Below are 19,482 nucleotides of genomic sequence, written 5' to 3' on the forward strand. Positions count from 1 at the left end.
GTCATGGGATAGGAGGTAGTGTTCTATTGTGGATTAAAACTGGTTAAATGGTCAGTATTCTCAATGGAAAAGGGTAGTTAGTGGGGTTCTCCAGGGGTCTGTGCTGGGACCGCTGCTTTTTTAAAAAACATATTTATAAATGACCTAGAGATGGGAGTAACTAGGAGGTAATTAAATTTGCTGATGACACAAAGTTATTCAAAGTCACTAAATCGCTGGAGGATTGTGAAAAATTACAAGAGGACCTTATGAGACTGGGAGACTGGGCATCTAAATGGCAGATGACATTTAATGTGAGCAAGTGCAAAGTGATGTATGAAGGAAAGAGGAACCCAAATTACAGCTATGTTATGCAAGGTTCCACGTTAGGAGTCACAGACCAAGAAAGGGATCTAGGTGTCGTCGTTGATGATATGCTGAAACCTTCTGCCCAGTGTGCTGCTACGGAGTGTTTTATTGGAAGACCAAATAAAGTCACAGGATATTGCTGCATGGTCAGAGATTGATATTTCATCTATCTGAGCATCAGATAACATAGGAATCAAGTCCTTAGTACACAAAAAAATCATCAATTCTTGAATAGGTGTGGTGAGGAGCAGAAAAAAAAGAGTAATCTCTAGCTGTTGGATAAAGTAATCTCCATAAATCAGACCATCCATTGGATTAGCCGTTATATCCTGAGAAAAACTCTAAGCGTCATGCTGGATGACATCACGTGCTTCCCCCTATTTATGTGTTTTTAATCATATATATTTAATTATGTATATATTTTCTTATTCCAACATATACATTTTATTTCTATAAGGTTTGGTGACCCCTGAGGTAGGCTCAGAAGCCGAAACACGGCCGTGTTTGGTCTTCTATGAGTTGTTACTGTGACTACAATAAAGGTCCTTCTATATTGAAAATCCTCTTTGTATTCACCTCACTTCTGTGTTTAGAATTTTTCCCCCCAGAGTTCTTATAACTTTGGAGTATATGCCCTCACCCCTCCCAGCCCTATCTGGTGAAAAGAGCAGGAAGCAGATCTAGGCAATGGCTCTCAGTCCCAAGGTGGGCTTTATCCCGCCCTGGAACAGTCTTTTTGGATACATATTCCAAACAAACAGTTACAAAATACAATACAGTTGACTCCTTGAAGTCAGATTTTCATTTATTAACAAAATTTTAAAAAATTGACATACTAAAAAAGAAATACTAAAAACAATCAAAAATGTTTAACTATAAAACTACAAATGAATAAGACACAAACATAAGAAGTATAAAAATAAATAACATTTTTTTCAATGTGTCCAGTGAATGTTTACCAATATAAATATATCAAGTAAAGATTCTGTTAAATATTCTCTTGCTCAGCTCCTTCCCATGTCACTTAGCAGAGCATTTCTTTGTCTTGTGCAGGTGGAGAGTTTGGACACATGTAGCAGCTGTTTCTGTATCTGGAGACAGACCATCAACCGAGCACAAACCTTGTTGGCCTGGAAGACACAAAAAGACATTTATGAAAAGTGAGGGTGGGAAGAACAGTGTTTTTGCAAGACTATCGAGAATGCCCCCACCAATCAAATTTCTAGCCCTGGCTCTGAGTCTGGAGTCTTTTTATTTGGCGTTTTGCCATTTTTTTCCAAGCAACACCTACAAGACTTCAGAGCTTTCAATCAAAGGTCTTTTTCAAGACCAATGCTTGCAATATCTGTTTTAAGCAGAACCTTTTGCATACAGGATTAAACTAAGACTCCTGAGGCAGGCCTGTGGCCGAAACACAGTACTATGTTGAGTCTTCCATCAATAAACTTCATTCAAGCTTCCTAAATTGTCTTTTCCATCTCTGGACTGCAAGATCTACTTTCCATTGTTCGTTTGGTTCTGAGTCTGAAAATACAGACTCTGCCTCTGTGGGGAGAAAATTTTCAAAGCAATTAATGCACTTGTAATAGTTATTTGAGCATGAAGGCTGGTCTTTTGAAATGTGTCTTTCTTCACTAGGGCAAGAAGCACACGCACATTTTCCAGCAAGCGATACTTCATCCAAATTTAGAGGGGACATTTATTATTTGTTATTATTTGTTACATTTATACTCCGCTCTTTCCCGCTTGATAGCAGGTTCAGTGCGGCTTACATAGTATGGGTTACTAGCAGCCTCATAATCGAAAGTGAAAGATGCCTATATTTCGACCCAAATCGGGAGATAGGCGTCTTTCTCCCGTGGGCGACCAAATCGGTATAATCGAAAGCCGATTTTGGTCGTCTTCAACTGCACTCCGTCGCAGGAATGACCAAAGTTGACGGGGGCGTGTTGGAGGCGTGGTGAAGGCGGGACTGGGGCGTGGTTATCGGCCATGGCCACTTTCAGCCGATAATCGAAAAAAAAGCAGTTTTACCACGATTTTGAGTCACTTTTTTGGACCCTTTTTTTCACGAAGAAGTCCCCCAAAAGTGCCCCAACTGCTCAGATGACCACCGAAGGGAATCGGGGATGACCTCCCTGGACTCCCCCAGTGGTCACTAACCCCCTCCCACAAAAAAAAAGAACTTTAAACACCTTTTTTTCCAGCCTGTATGCCAGCCTCAAATGTAATACCCAGCTCCATCACAGCAGGTCCCTGGAGCAGTTGTTAGTGGATGCAGTGCACTTCACCCAGGTGGGGGGGATTTGAGGGGCTCAGCACCCAAAGGAAGGGAGCTATGGACTTGGGAGGTATTTTACTTTTTTGTTTAACGTTTTCCAAGTGCCCCCTAGGGTGCCCAGTTGGTGTCCTGACATACGAGGGGGACCAGTGCACTACGAATCCTGGCCCCTCCCACGACCCAATGCCTTGGATTTGTTCATTTTTGAGCTGGGCGCCTTCGGTTTCCATTATCGCTGAAAAACGATACCACCCAGCTCAAATCCGCACAAATCCAATCAATTTGCCCCGCACAAACTGTATTATCGAAAAAAAAGATGGACGTCCATTTTTTTTCAAAAATACGGTCTGTCCCGCCTCTTCACATACCCGTTTTCAGACATAGACGCCCATGGAGATGGGCGTTCGCGTTCAATTATGCCCCTCCACGTATCACAGAAAGAACACAGTTGTAGAATAGTAGAGTTACTACTACTACTACTACTATTTAGCATTTCTATAGCGCTACAAGGCATACGCAGCGCTGTACAAACATAGAAGAAAGACAGTCCCTGCTCAAAGAGCTTACAATCTAATAGACAAAAAATAAATAAAGTAAGCAAATCAAATCAAATTAATGTGAACGGGAAGGAAGAGAGGAGGGTAGGTGGAGGCGAGTGGTTACAAGTGGTTACGAGTCAAAAGCAATGTTAAAGAGGTGGGTTTTCAGTCTAGATTTAAAGGTGGCCAAGGATGGGGCAAGACGTAGGGGCTCAGGAAGTTTATTCCAGGCGTAGGGTGCAGCGAGATAGAAGGCGCGAAGTCTGGAGTTGGCAGTAGTGGAGAAGGGAACAGATAAGAAGGATTTATCCATGGAGCGGAGTGCACGGGAAGGGGTGTAGGGAAGGACGAGTGTGGAGAGATACTGGGGAGCAGCAGAGTGAATACATTTATAGGTTAGTAGAAGAAGTTTGAACAGGATGCGAAAACGGATAGGGAGCCAGTGAAGGGTCTTGAGGAGAGGGGTAGTATGAGTAAAGCGACCCTGGCGGAAGATGAGACGGGCAGCAGAGTTTTGAACCGACTGGAGAGGGGAGAGGTGACTAAGTGGGAGGCCAGCAAGAAGCAGATTGCAGTAGTCTAAACGAGAGGTGACAAGGGTGTGGATGAGGGTTTTGGTAGAGTGCTCGGAAAGAAAGGGGCGGATTTTACGGATGTTGTAAAGAAAGAAACGACAGGTCTTGGCGGTCTGCTGGATATGAGCAGAGAAGGAGAGAGAAGAGTCAAAGATGACCCCAAGGTTTCGAGCTGAGGAGACAGGGAGAATGAGAGAGCCATCAACAGAAATAGAAAACGGGGGGAGCGGGGAGGTGGGTTTGGGGGGGAAAATGAGAAGCTCGGTTTTGGTCATATTTAATTTCAGGTGGCGTTGAGACATCCAGGCAGCAATGTCAGACAAGCACGCTGAAACTTTGGTTTGGATGCAAGGTGAGATATCAGGGGTAGAAAGGTAGATTTGGGAGTCATCAGCATAGAGGTGGTAGGAAAAGCCATGGGATGAGATTAATGAACCAAGGGAAGAAGTGTAGATAGAAAAGAGGAGGGGACCAAGAACAGAACCCTGAGGTACACCGACAGGCAGAGGGATAGAAGTAGAAGAGGATCCACCAGAGTGAACACTAAAGGTGCGGAGGGAGAGGTAGGAAGAGAACCAGGAAAGGACAGAGCCCTGGAATCCAAGTGAGGACAGGGTATCGAGAAGTATGCTGTGATCGACAGTGTCAAAAGCAGCGGAAAGATCAAGAAGAATGAGGATGGAATATTGACCTCTGGATTTAGCCAGTAATAGGTCATTGGAGACTTTAGTAAGCGCAGTTTCAGTTGAGTGGAGAGGGCGAAAACCAGATTGTAATGGGTCAAGAATAGCATGTGAGGAGAGAAAATCAAGGCAGCGGCGGTGAACAGCACGCTCAAGTAATTTGGAGAGAAAAGGAAGGAGGGAGATGGGTCGGTAATTAGAGGGACAAGTAGGGTCAAGTGAAGGCTTCTTAAGGAGAGGTGTGACCACAGCATGTTTAAAGGAAGCAGGGACAGTCGCAGTGGAAAGTGAGAGGTTGAGAATGTGACAGATAAAAGGAATAAGAGTAGGAGAGATGGCATTAAGAAGGTGGGTGGGAATGGGATCAGAGGAACAGGTGGTACATTTTGAGGAAGAAAGGAGAAGTGTAGTTTCCTCAATAGTAACTTCAGGAAAGGAGGAAAGGGAATGAGGGGAAGGAGAGAGAGGGGAACGGACTAGTGGAGGGAGAGCTGGTGAGGTAGAGAAAGCAAGGTTTATCTTTTGAACCTTGTTGTGAAAGAATTCAGCAAGGGTCTGAGGAGATAATGAAGGGGGAGTTGGGGGAGGGGGCACCTTGAGGAGAGAGTTCAATGTGGTGAAGAGAAGTCGAGGATTAGAGCCAAGAGAGTTGGTCAGTTGGATATAATAATCCTGTTTGGCACGTAAAAGAGCAGATTGGAAGGAGGTCAGCATGAACTTAAAGTGTAAGAAATCAGCAAGGGCCCGAGATTTCCGCCAGAGGCGTTCGGCGGAGCGGGTACAGGAACGTAGATAGCGGATATTAGAAGTCAGCCAAGGTTGGGGTTTGATGTGGTTGTATAGAGTAGGACAAGGAGGAGAGATGTGCAGGGGAGGAGTGAGGTAGAGGTAGTAGTAGTGGTGTGGACTAGGTTCGTGCGTTAAGTCGGTTCATTTGGGTAGGCTTGCTTGAAGAGGTAAGTTTTCAGCAGCTTTTGGAAGGGTAGATGTTCGTTGGTTGTTTATTGGAGGTGGGTATAGTCAGGAGACAAAACAAATTGCTTTTTCGAATCTATTGCACAAGTAGTGTTGCCTTCCGAATTGGGTGCTAAAATGTACCCACGAATTTGTCTCCAAACACGTAGGGCCTCGTTTACTAACACAAATTAACCTGTTAAATCTTGAAAAAGTACGTTAACATGCCTGTGACACCCCACTTTACATAGAACATAGAGATTGCAAATGAGACATTCAGGTGAGGGTCATGCTCAGTTCTGGTGGGGTATTTAAGAACAGATTCTGCTGACACGGGGCCTTTTCTATGCCTGCTGGTGTGTACATGTGTTTGCCACAGTCATTGAAGCAGGAGCAGTCAGTTTATAAATATATATGTTAAAATAAATGAAGTGTACGAGCCCAACAGTTTCCATGTGCAGGTGTTACTTGGTCAATATTAAAAGTAATTTAACTAGCGAGAAATGGCTCCCTGTCAGTTAATTTGCTGATATTCAGCTGCACTTAGGAGTCCTTTTACAAATGTACACTAGCGTTTTTAGTGCGTGTTAATGATTCGTGCTCACTAAACGCCAGAGATGCCCATAGGAACGCTAGCTCGTCTTTGTAAAAAGACCCCTTAACCAGTTTGTGCCACTGAATATCACCAGGTCTGAAAGGCGGCCATTTTGTTGGCAGTCTATGGGCAGAGTTGGTACTGATGTGGTTAAGTAATATTCAACTTAACACCCTTAATTTAGCATTTAAATCGGACTTATTAAACACAGTTTTATCTTTATGCGGTGTCGCTGATGACAAGTATAAGAGATAGACAGCTACATAAACTTGGATATTCGAAGCCGGTGCCCGGACATGGCTCAGCACTGAACATCCGTGAATAACGATAATAATTACTAGAAAAATGCTCACAGCCACCGCCTAAATATTGCCCCTAAGTAGTGAGGTTTCATTGGGACATGGACATAAAGTACATGAGATTATAGAGAGTGACTCCCATGTAAAGCCTGGCCAAAATGAGCACTTTAAAAAAACATTTATATAGTTGAACAGATGTAAAAACTGACATGAAAACTGTTCCTCACATGCATGCATGTGTCTTGTGACATGGGGAACACACGCTGCTGTCGTGCCAGCCTCTCCCCTCCTGCACATGCATGGACAGTGTCGCTGGCTGCAGCAAGTAGGAGAGTGACCTCTGCAGTGGGGGTCTGGTGATCACCACCAGCCGTAACAAGGGTGCCAGAATTAGACCCACTCGTGCTACACCTCTGATACAGGGGTACATTGTGATTTCACCCAAACTACATCCCCAGGAATGACTACAGCCAGTGTGAGCCCTTACTTGTACATTGCATAATCCACAGGGTAACTTCAGAAGAAGACTTTTCAGTGTGTATAACAGGCTTTCCATGTGGAAGAAGCCTTATAAAATAATCTTGTATGTTAACGCATATTAGTACATGAAGCCTATAATTTAAAAATTGCTTTTAATATGGACAAATAAAACAGTAAATCAAGATAAACGTGAAGATTTTATTGATATCATATACCAGAATATTGCCCGACACAGACCGTGTTTCGCCCAAAGGGACTGCGTCAGGGGCTAAAATTAGCAAACATATAAGTAAACAAATATATATAAAATAATATAAACATTAATAGTAATAATAACAGCAATATTGATATTAATACAAAAATATATATTAAAAACTATTTTTAATATATTTGTCCACGTTGGAGTTTGCAGATCGATTGTCTTGCTGTTTTTTGGGACCCTAATTGCTTTTAATATACATAACCACAGAAGAATCAAAATGCACAATCAAACAGCAAGAAAAGCAAAGCACAGTGGAGGCGATGAAACAGCAAAAAGGTCTTTATTCCAAACGTCAGACAACTCGGCATGGCCGGACTGACATCAGTCACTTGTGAGAAAATGTGCATCAGTGGGAACACCAAACAATGATACCCAAGTAAAAGCACTGTTAAAACGTCTTATCACCAAGCACACTGTCTACCAGCGCTAGGTTACTTGGAGGGGCATTTTCGATATGATGTCCAAGTCCGACTTTGGACGTTTTTCTGAAAACATCCAAAAATCAAGTAGTGAAAATGACCATTTTCAAACCAGAAAAACATCTATCTTTTTTCTTTGAAAATGACCATTTCCTAGATGTTGTTGTGCTTAGTACATCTATCTTTTTGGGACCATCCCCCCTCCCCCAAAAAAGTACAAGTGAAAATGCACAAAATTAAGTCATTGAGATGTAGGAGGAGCCAGCTTTCCTAGTAGACTGGGCACACAGTCATCCAAGGAGAGCACTGGGGCACCCTAGGGGGCACTGCAGTAGACTTCAGATAAAAGGTCCTAGGTAGACATCTCACCGTTACCCCCTTATATTGCATGATGAGCCCTTCAAAACCCATGAAAAATCTACTGTACTCAACTATAAACCACTACAATTGCTCTTATTGGCTGAAGGTGCCACCTATATGTGAGTGCGTTAGGTTTTGGGGGGGGTTGGAGGGGCAAATGTAAAAGCTAGCGTGGATTATGGGCCTGGGTCATGTTAAGTTGGTGATGCTGTAGTAAAGTTGTGTATATGATATGAGCGTTTGTGGGTGTGCACCATAAGTCCACATGCCTATTTTATATGTTGAGTTTTTCACACATTTGTACACATGAATATGAAATATGACATTATTGTGTGCATATGTGTATGTACGTGGATATGCTCTGATGCTTATGAATAGGTATGTGTAAATGTGGATATCTACAGATTGTAAAGAGTATGTAGGCAGCTCTGGGGAACAGAAAGAAAAGAGGAGAGCAAGAAACTACAACTCCCCGCATGCCTCAGGGGAACCCTGGGCTAAGCAAGAATACCCCCGTTACAGGCAGGCATCCCCCAAGAAAGAACCCGAAAGAAGGAACTACAACTCCCAGCATGCCCAAAGGGAACGTGGGGATAAGAGAAACTATGTGCATTCCCATGAGTCACCAGAGGAGGGCCGCAGGGGAAGGAGTAAGGCTGATTCTGCAACCTGGTGGAAGAGGTGGTGGAACAGGTGGGTGGAGAAAGAAGAGACACCAAAGAGCTTTAATGAAAGAAAGGGTGAGCAGCTGGGAGAAGGGCGGGGTGAAGAGAATATGGATTGGGCTCCTGAGGAGAGAGAGGGAGAGAGTGAGCCTTGCCCTATGGAGTTGACTGAACCGGAGAACACCCTGGAAGAGCCGATGGACTTTTCAGCTCTGGCTCAGCGAAAGCCAAGGAAGTAGCGGGGCCAAGCCGGGTCATGCGGGAGGAGGTCAGGTAGGAGTATGACTGACCAAGAGGGTGGGACCCTAGGCTTTGAGCCCGCGCAAAGCCATTACTGTGTGTTTTGAAGCTTGGCTAAAATTGAACTGTGTTTTGGAAAGCCTAGCTGAACTGAGCTGTGTTTTAAAGCTTGGCTAAAAGTGAACTGTGTTTTGAAAGCCTAGCTGAACGGAGCGGTGTTTTAAAGCTTGGCTAAAATGGAACTGTGTTTTGGAAGCCTAGCTGGACTGAGCTGTGTTTAAAGCCTGGCTCAAATTGACTTGTGTTTTGAAAGCCTGACTTGACTGAGCTGTGGTTTAAAACCGGGGCTGAATTGCGCAGTGTGTTTTTTTTCCCCTCTTTTACTGCTACTCTCCAGGTGACAGGGGGGAGGAAGCAGATGTTAAAGCCTGTACTGCGTAACCTTGTTTGGTGTTTTTGGAGACGTAACTGAGGGCAGGAGGGACGACCCTCCTGTTTAATAAAAAGCTTCATTGTTTTTTTGTTTGGAGTCTGTTTTTTTTTCTTGGAAGAGCTGCAACCCCAGGAGAAAAGAGGATCCACTTTACAAGAGATATATATATACAGTGGGGGAAATAAGTATTTGATCCCTTGCTGATTTTGTAAGTTTGCCCACTGACAAAGACATGAGCAGCCCATAATTGAAGGGTAGGTTATTGGTAACAGTGAGAGATAGCACATCACAAATTAAATCCGGAAAATCACATTGTGGAAAGTATATGAATTTATTTGCATTCTGCAGAGGGAAATAAGTATTTAATCCCTCTGGCAAACAAGACCTAATACTTGGTGGCAAAACCCTTGTTGGCAAGCACAGCGGTCAGACGTCTTCTGTAGTTGATGATGAGGTTTGCACACATGTCAGGAGGAATTTTGGTCCACTCCTCTTTGCAGATCATCTCTAAATCATTAAGAGTTCTGGGCTGTCGCTTGGCAACTCGCAGCTTCAGCTCCCTCCATAAGTTTTCAATGGGATTAAGGTCTGGTGACTGGCTAGGCCACTCCATGACCCTAATGTGCTTCTTCCTGAGCCACTCCTTTGTTGCCTTGGCTGTATGTTTTGGGTCATTGTCGTGCTGGAAGACCCAGCCACGACCCATTTTTAAGGCCCTGGCGGAGGGAAGGAGGTTGTCACTCAGAATTGTATGGTACATGGCCCCATCCATTCTCCCATTGATGCGGTGAAGTAGTCCTGTGCCCTTAGCAGAGAAACACCCCCAAAACATAACATTTCCACCTCCATGCTTGACAGTGGGGACGGTGTTCTTTGGGTCATAGGCAGCATTTCTCTTCCTCCAAACACGGCGAGTTGAGTTCATGCCAAAGAGCTCAATTTTTGTCTCATCTGACCACAGCACCTTCTCCCAATCACTCTCGGCATCATCCAGGTGTTCACTGGCAAACTTCAGACGGGCCGTCACATGTGCCTTCCGGAGCAGGGGGACCTTGCGGGCACTGCAGGATTGCAATCCGTTATGTCGTAATGTGTTACCAATGGTTTTCGTGGTGACAGTGGTCCCAGCTGCCTTGAGATCATTGACAAGTTCCCCCCTTGTAGTTGTAGGCTGATTTCTAACCTTCCTCATGATCAAGGATACCCCACGAGGTGAGATTTTGCGTGGAGCCCCAGATCTTTGTCGATTGACAGTCATTTTGTACTTCTTCCATTTTCTTACTATGGCACCAACAGTTGTCTCCTTCTCGCCCAGCGTCTTACTGATGGTTTTGTAGCCCATTCCAGCCTTGTGCAGGTGTATGATCTTGTCCCTGACATCCTTAGACAGCTCCTTGCTCTTGGCCATTTTGTAGAGGTTAGAGTCTGACTGATTCACTGAGTCTGTGGACAGGTGTCTTTCATACAGGTGACCATTGCCGACAGCTGTCTGTCATGCAGGTAACGAGTTGATTTGGAGCATCTACCTGGTCTGTAGGGGCCAGATCTCTTACTGGTTGGTGGGGGATCAAATACTTATTTCCCTCTGCAGAATGCAAATAAATTCATATACTTTCCACAATGTGATTTTCCGGATTTAATTTGTGATGTGCTATCTCTCACTGTTACCAATAACCTACCCTTCAATTATGGGCTGCTCATGTCTTTGTCAGTGGGCAAACTTACAAAATCAGCAAGGGATCAAATACTTATTTCCCCCACTGTATGTAGACATATGTATGAATGTATATTCCTCAGGCCATGATAATGACGTTTTTTATATTTTATTATCTTTTTTATATGTGTATGTACGTTTATGTAGGATTGTATATATGATAACCGATTTATATCTTTTTATATCTTTTTAAATTATGACCATTATGTTTTATTTTATTTTTAAGTGTACATGTGAATGTATGTTTATGTAGGATTGCACATGTATTTTAATTTTTAGATGATATTTTGATGTTGGTTCTGTACTATTGCGTTCTATATATATCACATATATATATATTTTTTTATTGATATATTTTTATGTATTTTTATGTTAGACCCCTGATGCAGGCGTTCGTACGCCGAAACACGGACCGTGTCGGGTCTCCATTATAAATAAAGAACTACATTTTTCTCAATCCTGAAGGCCCAGTGTTTGCTTTGTTTGTTTGCCTGGGTCATGTTAGCCACAGTGCACTGCACCGATCACCAGGCTACTCCAGGGACCTGCTTCCTGCTCTAATAGGACTGGTCATAACATCTGAAGCTGTCATAGAGGTTGGTATGCACTGTTTCACTTACATCTTTGTGGGGTGGGAAGGGGTCAGTGATCACTGAAGAAGTAAGGGGGTGTCTTCTGGTTATTTAGGGCACTTTTTTGTGGCTTGTCCTATATAATAATTCTCACCTCCAACGTTCTAATGTGCCTGGTACCGTGGCTCCCTCGGAGGTGGTCTGCTAGGCAGTTTAGAATGCACTGACGTCAGTGATGTCACTGACAGCTGATTCCAAGGCAAGGGGAGGAGTAGGGAAACACGCGGAGCGTGTTTCCGTACTCCTCCCCCTGCCTGGGAAACAGCTGTCAGTGCCCCCCCCCCTCGGCGCAACACCCAAGCCCCTACCCTGAAAAACCGCAAGCCAGGCAGGGGGAGGAGTTGGGAAACACGCGGAGCGTGTTTCCGTTCTCCTCCCCCTGCCTACCAATCAGCTCTCAGTGCCCCCCCTCGGCGCAACACCCAAGCCCCTCCACCCCGGTGCAACACCCAAGGCCCTACCCCCCCTCGACGCATCACCCAAGACCCTCCCCCAGCGCATCACCCAAGCCCCTACCCCCCTCTCGGGCACATCAACTCCCTCGCCACCCGCAGCCACCAATACTAACGCTGTCCGGCCGCTGCTGCTTCTCCTGTGGAGCAGCAGCGGCCAGTACAAAAAGAAAAAAGTCAAAAAAAGATTTTCAACCTGAAACGTGGCTCTGTAGACAGCCATCTGGCATTGGCTGTCGTCATTGCAGCCGCTCCTACTCTCCCCTCCACGTCACTGCCCCTGCAGGAAGACCCCAGAGGAGCGCAGCGACGTCAGAGGGGAGAGGAGGAGCGGCTGCAGAGATGACAGCCAATGCCAGATGGCTGTCTACGGAGCCGTTTTCAGGTTTAAAATCTTTTTTTGGCTTTTTTTTTTTGTACCGGCCGCTGCTGCTCAACAGGAGATGCAGCAGCGGCTGGACAGCGTTAGTATTGGCGGCTGCGGGTGGCGATGGGGTTGATGTGCCCGAGGGGGGGTAGGGGCTTGAGTGATGCGCTGGGGGGGTAGGGGTTTGGGTGATGCGCTGAGGGGGGAGGGGAGGGTCGCTGGACATGGGTGGCTGCAGGGGGAGAGGAGGGTCGCTGGGCATGGATGGCTGCAGGGGGGGCAGGGAAGAGGGAGGTGGGGAGGGGGTCCTGAGACTAGATGGGTGGCTGCAGGGGAGGGCAGGGGAGACAGAAGGGACGCTGCAGGGGGGGCAGGGGGAGAGGAGGGTCACTGGTTATGGGTGGCTGCAGGGGGGGCAGGGGAGAGAGGTGGGTCGCTGGACATGGGTGGCTACAGGGGGGGCAAGGGGAAAGGAGAGGAGGGTCACTGGACATGGGTGGCTGCAGGGGGGGCAGGGGGAGAGGAGAGTCGCTGGACATGGGTGGCTGCAGGGGGGGCAGGGGGAGAGGAGAATCGCTGGACATGGGTGGCTGCAGAGGGGGCAGGGGAGACAGGAAGGATGCTGCAGGGGGTGGGGATTACCTTGCTAGCGCCCGTTTCATTGCCTATCAAAACGGGCCTTTTATACTAGTCTATATATATAAAAGGCAACCCCAACGTTCTGAAGCCTCCACGGAAGTTGAGGCGCCCGAGATATCTGGTGTGCCCTGGAGTGTCTGCACCGCCCTCGCGTCAAAACGTGATGACGCGTCAAAACATCATGACGTCGAGGGTGGAGCTATTGACACTTGAGGGCCGAAACGGCCCACAGCGAACAAGGCAGCAAGTAGCTTCGAGGGACGGAGGGAGGGCGAACAAGGCAAGTAGCTTCGAGGGACGGAGGGAGGGGGCCCCTTGCTAGCGCCCGTTTCATTCCCCTCAGAAACGGGCATTTTTTCCTAGTTTGTTAATAAAACAGGTTAGACCAAAATGTTCAACTTATAGCCCTGTAGCAAAAAAAAAAAAAAAAAACAGTACCAGGAGCCTTCAAAATAGGGACACAGATCCTTTAATCATACACTTGAGCAAATCAATCCTCAGAAAGACCCAACATGGGCTGTGTTTCGGTGCATAGCGCCTGCCTCAGGGGTCTACTTCAGATAAAAAAAAATAATAATAGTAACAAATATTTAAATAACATAAAAAATGTTTAAATTAAGTATATATGTATCTTATTTTTTATTTTTGGAACCAATATCATTGGGATAATTATCAAACATATAAACGGCAAGTGACGCTGAGAGTGTAGAAGTCCAAGCCCCGCCTCCACCAGCAGTACAGCCCAATAGGACATGGGCGTGGAAATCTGAGGAGGAGGGAGCAGGGAGGGAAGGAGGGGGCGGAACTGAGGGAAACAGACGCTGGCGGAAGGGCAGGGGAGAGAGCAGGGTTGGGGGGGGAAGGGGGGAAGGCCATAGGAAAACAAAAAACTAGCCCGTTGTTACAGGCTTAACAGCTAGTATAACATATAAACTGACCAAAAACATTCATAAAACATCAGAAACATTGATAAAACATGTATTGTGTATTCAGAATATAGAAATGAAAATAAAAACTAATATCAATATGTAAAAATGCATTCATAAAACCATAAATTAGACGTAATAGTGTAATTTCGTAAAACTATAAAGCGCACAATAGTGTATATATTGATATATCTCATAATAGGGTGATCAAAAGACCATGGATATTATATATAAAAAAGGAATAATATAGGTACAATCAAGATTGAACTAAAAACAAGCTGATCACGAAGAGTTGCAGGAACAACGTGTGGCAATGCTGACTAACTCAAAAGTGCTGGGGATAATATACTGCAACGCTACGTATTCCCTCCGAGGATACATGTCATATTGGTACAAAGAAAACTTTTATAGTCATATTAGTGTTCTGGAGAAATGCGCTTAAAATGACAGATAGCGGTTGTAATAATAATGTCCAGTGACATGCCCTTACTTATAATAATATGGATAATCAAGTTAATATGCAATTGGACTTGTTGACATACGATGGGATTTACTGCTTACAACAAAAAGCAGTTCTAATAGTGGGTACATGGTGGCAACAGTGTGTATAGATTTAAAAGCAGAAGCTTAAGAACGCTGTCATAGTAATGGGGCTTAAAAGACATTCCTAAAAGTATTACATAGTGACTTTCTATCGATATTGAAAAGGGCAAATTCAGTAATTAAACTCTGGAATTCGTTGCCAGAGAATGTGGTAAAGGCGGTTAGCTTAGCGGAGTTTAAAAAAAAGGTTTGGACGGCTTCCTAAAGAAAAAGTCCATAGACCATTATTAAATGGACTTGGGGAAAGTCCACTATTTCTGGGGTAAGCAGTATAAAATGTTTTGTACTTTTTTGGGATCTTGCCAGGTATTTGTGACCTGGATTGGCCACTGTTGGAAACAGGATGCTGGGCTTGATGGACCTTTGGCCTTTCCCAGTAAGGCAACACTTATGCACTTATGCAGTATCTGTGTGCATTTAGAACACTTATCTCCTTAGGTGAACGGAAATACCCACATCGGACACCGATGTAACTAATAAATAATAATCCAAGCAGAGAACGCCATATCTTTATAACGATTCTATTTATGTTTCAAAGAGGTGCAAAGAGGTGGGGAAATGTGGGATACAAATGCAATAAATAAAATAAATAAAAATCCATGATGTCAGTGGAAAAGACGGGAAACAACGGTCTGAATCGTTTGTTAAAACAGCCATCTCAATGCGATGCTGTTCTGTCAGTTAAACTTAAAAGTATAAATGGCCTACATGTTAAAGAAACTGCATAGTGTAAAAAAGCACTATTATTACATTCATAAGAAAACAGTACGTATAATTTGGAGCGTATACATGAAGGCAGGGGTATGCGAGGTACGCTTAAATGGAATGCCTATTTTAAAAAACTGCGTATTTGTAAGAGATTGTACTGTCAATCTATGCATTCATAAATTGACAGTACGTATAATTGAAGCATCTTCATTAAATCTATATTTAAGCGGATTGTGTTGGGGACGCTTACCTTCGCACGCAAATCAAGCGAAACACGCCCTCTTTCTGTTATGGAGACCGTGAAGTTATAGCCCTGGACATTTTTGTTTTGTTCTATTATGGCAGAAAACATCCAAGTCCAGATCCTGCCCTTAACACACCCCCTGACAAGCCTCTTGTGATTTGAGCGCACTTCTGACGTACTTCATAGAAAAATGTTTAAAAATTGGTTTTAAAAATACCAAGTTGGACGTTTTTGTGAGAAAAACATTCAAATGCTGCTTTATGCCACTTTTTGGACATTTTTCACTTTCGAAAATGAGCCCCCAGAGTGGAGCCTGGTGATAAGATGCTTTAGTAGTGCTTTTACTTATGTATCATTGGTTGGTGTTTGCACTGGTGCACATTTTCTCACAAGTGACTGATGTTAGTTCAACTGTGTCGAGTTGCTTGAAGTTTGGAATAAAGACATTTCTGCTGTTTCGTCACCTCCACTGTGCTTTTCTTTTCTTGCCGGTTAATATACATAACCCATCTTGTTGTAAATGACACTTTAATATCAGCCTGTTCATCAGAAATCTATTATGGGAGACAGGAAGAGCAGGAACTTGTGCAATGAGATTTGAGGAAGGAAATAACTCCCAATTAGCAAACTCTAAAGGTTATTTCTAGACTGTAGATAATCTCAAGACAAAAAAAAAATGAAATATGATCAGCCAATCAACTGTTAGAGATCTGCATGAATCACATTTCAGGATTTTAGCCCACCAAGAACTGACTTTATGCGAATTACAGACAATATGATAATCTCTACTCAAATCAGTGCTTTCTGACTGGAGAGGTTCTAGTTGCCCCTCCTGACTGGGCACAGTGCCCTTCTGTTCAATGATGCCAGAGCTGGAAACTCCAGAAAGAAACTGGGATAAGAAACAAGGAGAAAACATCGAAAGTGCACTTCCTTTTTAAATTTCTGTTTCGTGCAGGGTTCCAACCGGCCTGTGCAGTGTAAAATCGGATAGCAGCCTCCAGGACTCTTAAACAGCAGAACGAGTGCCAGAATTCTGTGGACTGCCTGTGTCCACAGCTACTGCCCTCCTCCCTTTCCTGTTTTCCCTCCACCACAGACCTGCCCATAGCTACTGCCCTCCTCCCCCTCCAGCTTTTTCCCTCTACTACAGACCTGTCCACAGCCACTGCCCTCCTTTCCTGCCTTTCCGTCCATCAGAGACCTGCCCATAGCTACTGCCCTCCTCCCCCTCCTGCTTTTTCCCTCCACAACAGACCTGTCCACAGCCACTGTCCTCCTCCCTTTCCTGTTTTCCCTCCACCAGAGACCTGCCCATAGCTACTGCCCTCCTCCCCCTCCAGCTTTTTCCCTCTACTACAGACCTGTCCACAGCCACTACCCTCCTCTCCTCTCCCCTGCAGACCAGGGCCTGGCACTAAAGGAATGCAAACAGGATAACTGCCCTAGGCCCCCTGGCAAAAGTTGAGGAAAGTGCAGCCTGTCATCTGGCTTTGGAGCACCTCCCAAATTTCTGCCCTTGGCCCCAGTATGGCTAACCTTGGCCCTGCAGACGTATTCTCAGGGCAGGCTTAATTCTTTGGTGGACCCTAGGCATCAGATCTTAATTTTTTAAAGGGAAAAGGAAATGGGACTTGATATACTGCCTTTCTGAGGTTTTTGCAACTACATTCAAAGCGGTTTACGCATATTCAGGTACTTATTTTGTACCAGGGGCAATGGAGGGTTAAGTGACTTGCCCAGAGTCACAAGGAGCAGCAGTGGGAATCGAACTCAGTTCCCCAGAATCAGAGTCCACTGCACTAACCACTAGGCTACTCCTTTAAAAGTTCAAAAATGGGACCCCATGTGGTTCTGATTGCAGAGGACAGAGCAGATATGAAGTGCTGCCCACTGACTCCTCTTGCTGACTGCGAGACACGGCACAGAGAGTGGAGAGAATAGACAGACGGACCTCTAAGGGCAGTGGGAAAAAATTAGCACTCTTAGTTTACTGGGTCATGGATGGAAAAAATTGCAGAAACAGTAAATTATTAGCGTAACACTACAGAACCAAAAGAGAATCAGGAAACAATAGAAACCCCAATTCTCTGAACATAGAGTTTATTACAGCCTTATCCCATAGCAGCCTGTTCTTTTTTAATCCTTTAACCTTTAACTGATCTGTAAGTAAAAGGAAGAAATCATAAAACGCTACAAAAGACTCACCTCTTGTAGTAAATCACCCTTCAGTTCTTTGAAATATTTGCTCACTGCTTCCTTCATATCCCATTGTGCGTCTGAGCTCTCTGTGCCCTCAGGAATCTGATGAAAAGGGAACGAGAAATGTCTTTTTAACATCTAGTTGGACAGAGTCCTAAAAGCTTTATGCTTATATAAACTTCTGGCTCTAGTCCGACCCTGATATCTTTTATTAGAGTAGCTCGAAAACTATAGCAGATGAAACATGGCATAAGTTTAAAAAAAAAACAAACTCTTGCTTCATTTCTTCTGGATGCAGCATTAGAGTCATCCAAGTTTCCTGCTCCGTACTTACACAGTCCCGTAGATTGTCAGTCTGGAGATGGAGCAGTGTTTTAATATATTCCTGAGTTTTTTCATTGCTTCCAATCGATAAATAGCGTTTGCTATAAAAATGTTCAATCTGCTCCACAACTTCAAGTAGAGTAAGTATGCTGTCAATCCATGTTCTTGTTGAGCTGGATAAGAGATGGAGTCAGGGGTTTGAGGGACTGAGAGATTCTGCTGGGGTTGGGAGGGGAGAGACAGAGAGAGGGAGAGAATGCTAAGTTTGTACCGGGGATGAAGTCGATTAGGGTTGTAGTGATAGGACATAAGTGATACAGTCAAGCAGAGGTTAGGTACTTAAACAGAGCTAGGGCTGGTGGTAACTTTGAGGGAAAACAATCCCTTCATCTACCCTTGCCATTGGCCCCACCCCTGCCATCCTGCACATCCCCACTTCCGCCTCCTTGATCACTTCTTCAGTCCGCCTTTAAAATAACACACACTGAATGCCATGTACACATTTACACATTGGGTAATAATCAAAGTCATGGTTTCTGCTAATAAAATGTTATTTTACCATTCAAAGGGGTTTGATTATTGACCTCTAAAATGGAAAGTCTATCATCTAGGCACCCACATTTACAAGATACTAGAATATTGGCACTTAACCGCGTCAGGGTACACTTACCCACAAAAGTGTGGGCAGCAGGAGACCTAAACTCTATTCTGTAATGTGAAAAAAAGGGGAAAAACAGTGACGATGACCAAAGAAACCCCCCCTCCCCCCAAAAAACTAAGGGTAATCTGGTTCTTAAAGGAACATATGTTTAGTTAAAATAACTGTACAGTACATAGGGACTCGACATGGGCCATGTTTCAGCACTACTGCCTGCATCAGGAGTCCGAAAGTCTGGAATAGATACAATGACTGAAAATTAAAAACGCTCTATGGTATGTTGAACCTATTTCATAAATGGGCTTCTTTTGTCCTGTGCAATTAAAAATGAGATGCTGCTACATAGTGGGTCAACAGCATGAACTGTCACATTCACTACGTGTGGACACTTCTTGGCTTTCTTTCTCTCTCTCCAACTCCCAGCAAGGCCTCTCCTTTATTCTCTCTCCGTCACTCTCTTTCTCAGACCGTAGCCTGGACACTCACAGATCCCCATAGCTCTCTTTCTGAAAATAATCTTCCCCCCCACTCCCCCAGCATCCACCTATAACTCTCTCTCAGAAACCCTGCCATATCTCTCAACCCCCTTTCCTGACAGTCCCTATACCTCCCTCTCAATTACCGCCCCTCTCACATTATAGACCATCCATAGCTCTGTCTCAATCACCACCCCCATAGCTTTCTCTCTCAATGACCACACCCCCCATGCTCCCCATTTTGGCAAGCCCCCCCTGGCTGAATAGCCCATACATCTTCCCAGCTCTTTTCCCTTTCCCCTGTGAATTGCTATGGATTTAAAGCCTGTCTCACTGACACAGACTACTGTGGATTCTTTTGGATTCGTAATAAGTAAATGAAAACCTTTATTAGAGGAGCTAAA

The 19,482-nt window shown here is 44.6% G+C and overlaps 1 long non-coding RNA gene across 1 annotated transcript; it reads right to left on the reverse strand.

The window, feature by feature from the left end:
- Positions 1-1,299: 1,299 nt before the first annotated feature.
- Positions 1,300-18,274, reverse strand: LOC115482280. The gene is made up of 3 exons (XR_003944054.1): positions 17,955-18,274; positions 17,627-17,722; positions 1,300-1,478 (listed from the first exon to the last, which is right to left on the reverse strand). It is a non-coding gene; the product is annotated as an uncharacterized LOC115482280 (long non-coding RNA).
- Positions 18,275-19,482: the final 1,208 nt, after the last annotated feature.

This window comes from Microcaecilia unicolor, chromosome 12 (assembly GCF_901765095.1).
Source record: "Microcaecilia unicolor chromosome 12, aMicUni1.1, whole genome shotgun sequence".
NCBI classification, from domain to species: domain Eukaryota; kingdom Metazoa; phylum Chordata; class Amphibia; order Gymnophiona; family Siphonopidae; genus Microcaecilia; species Microcaecilia unicolor.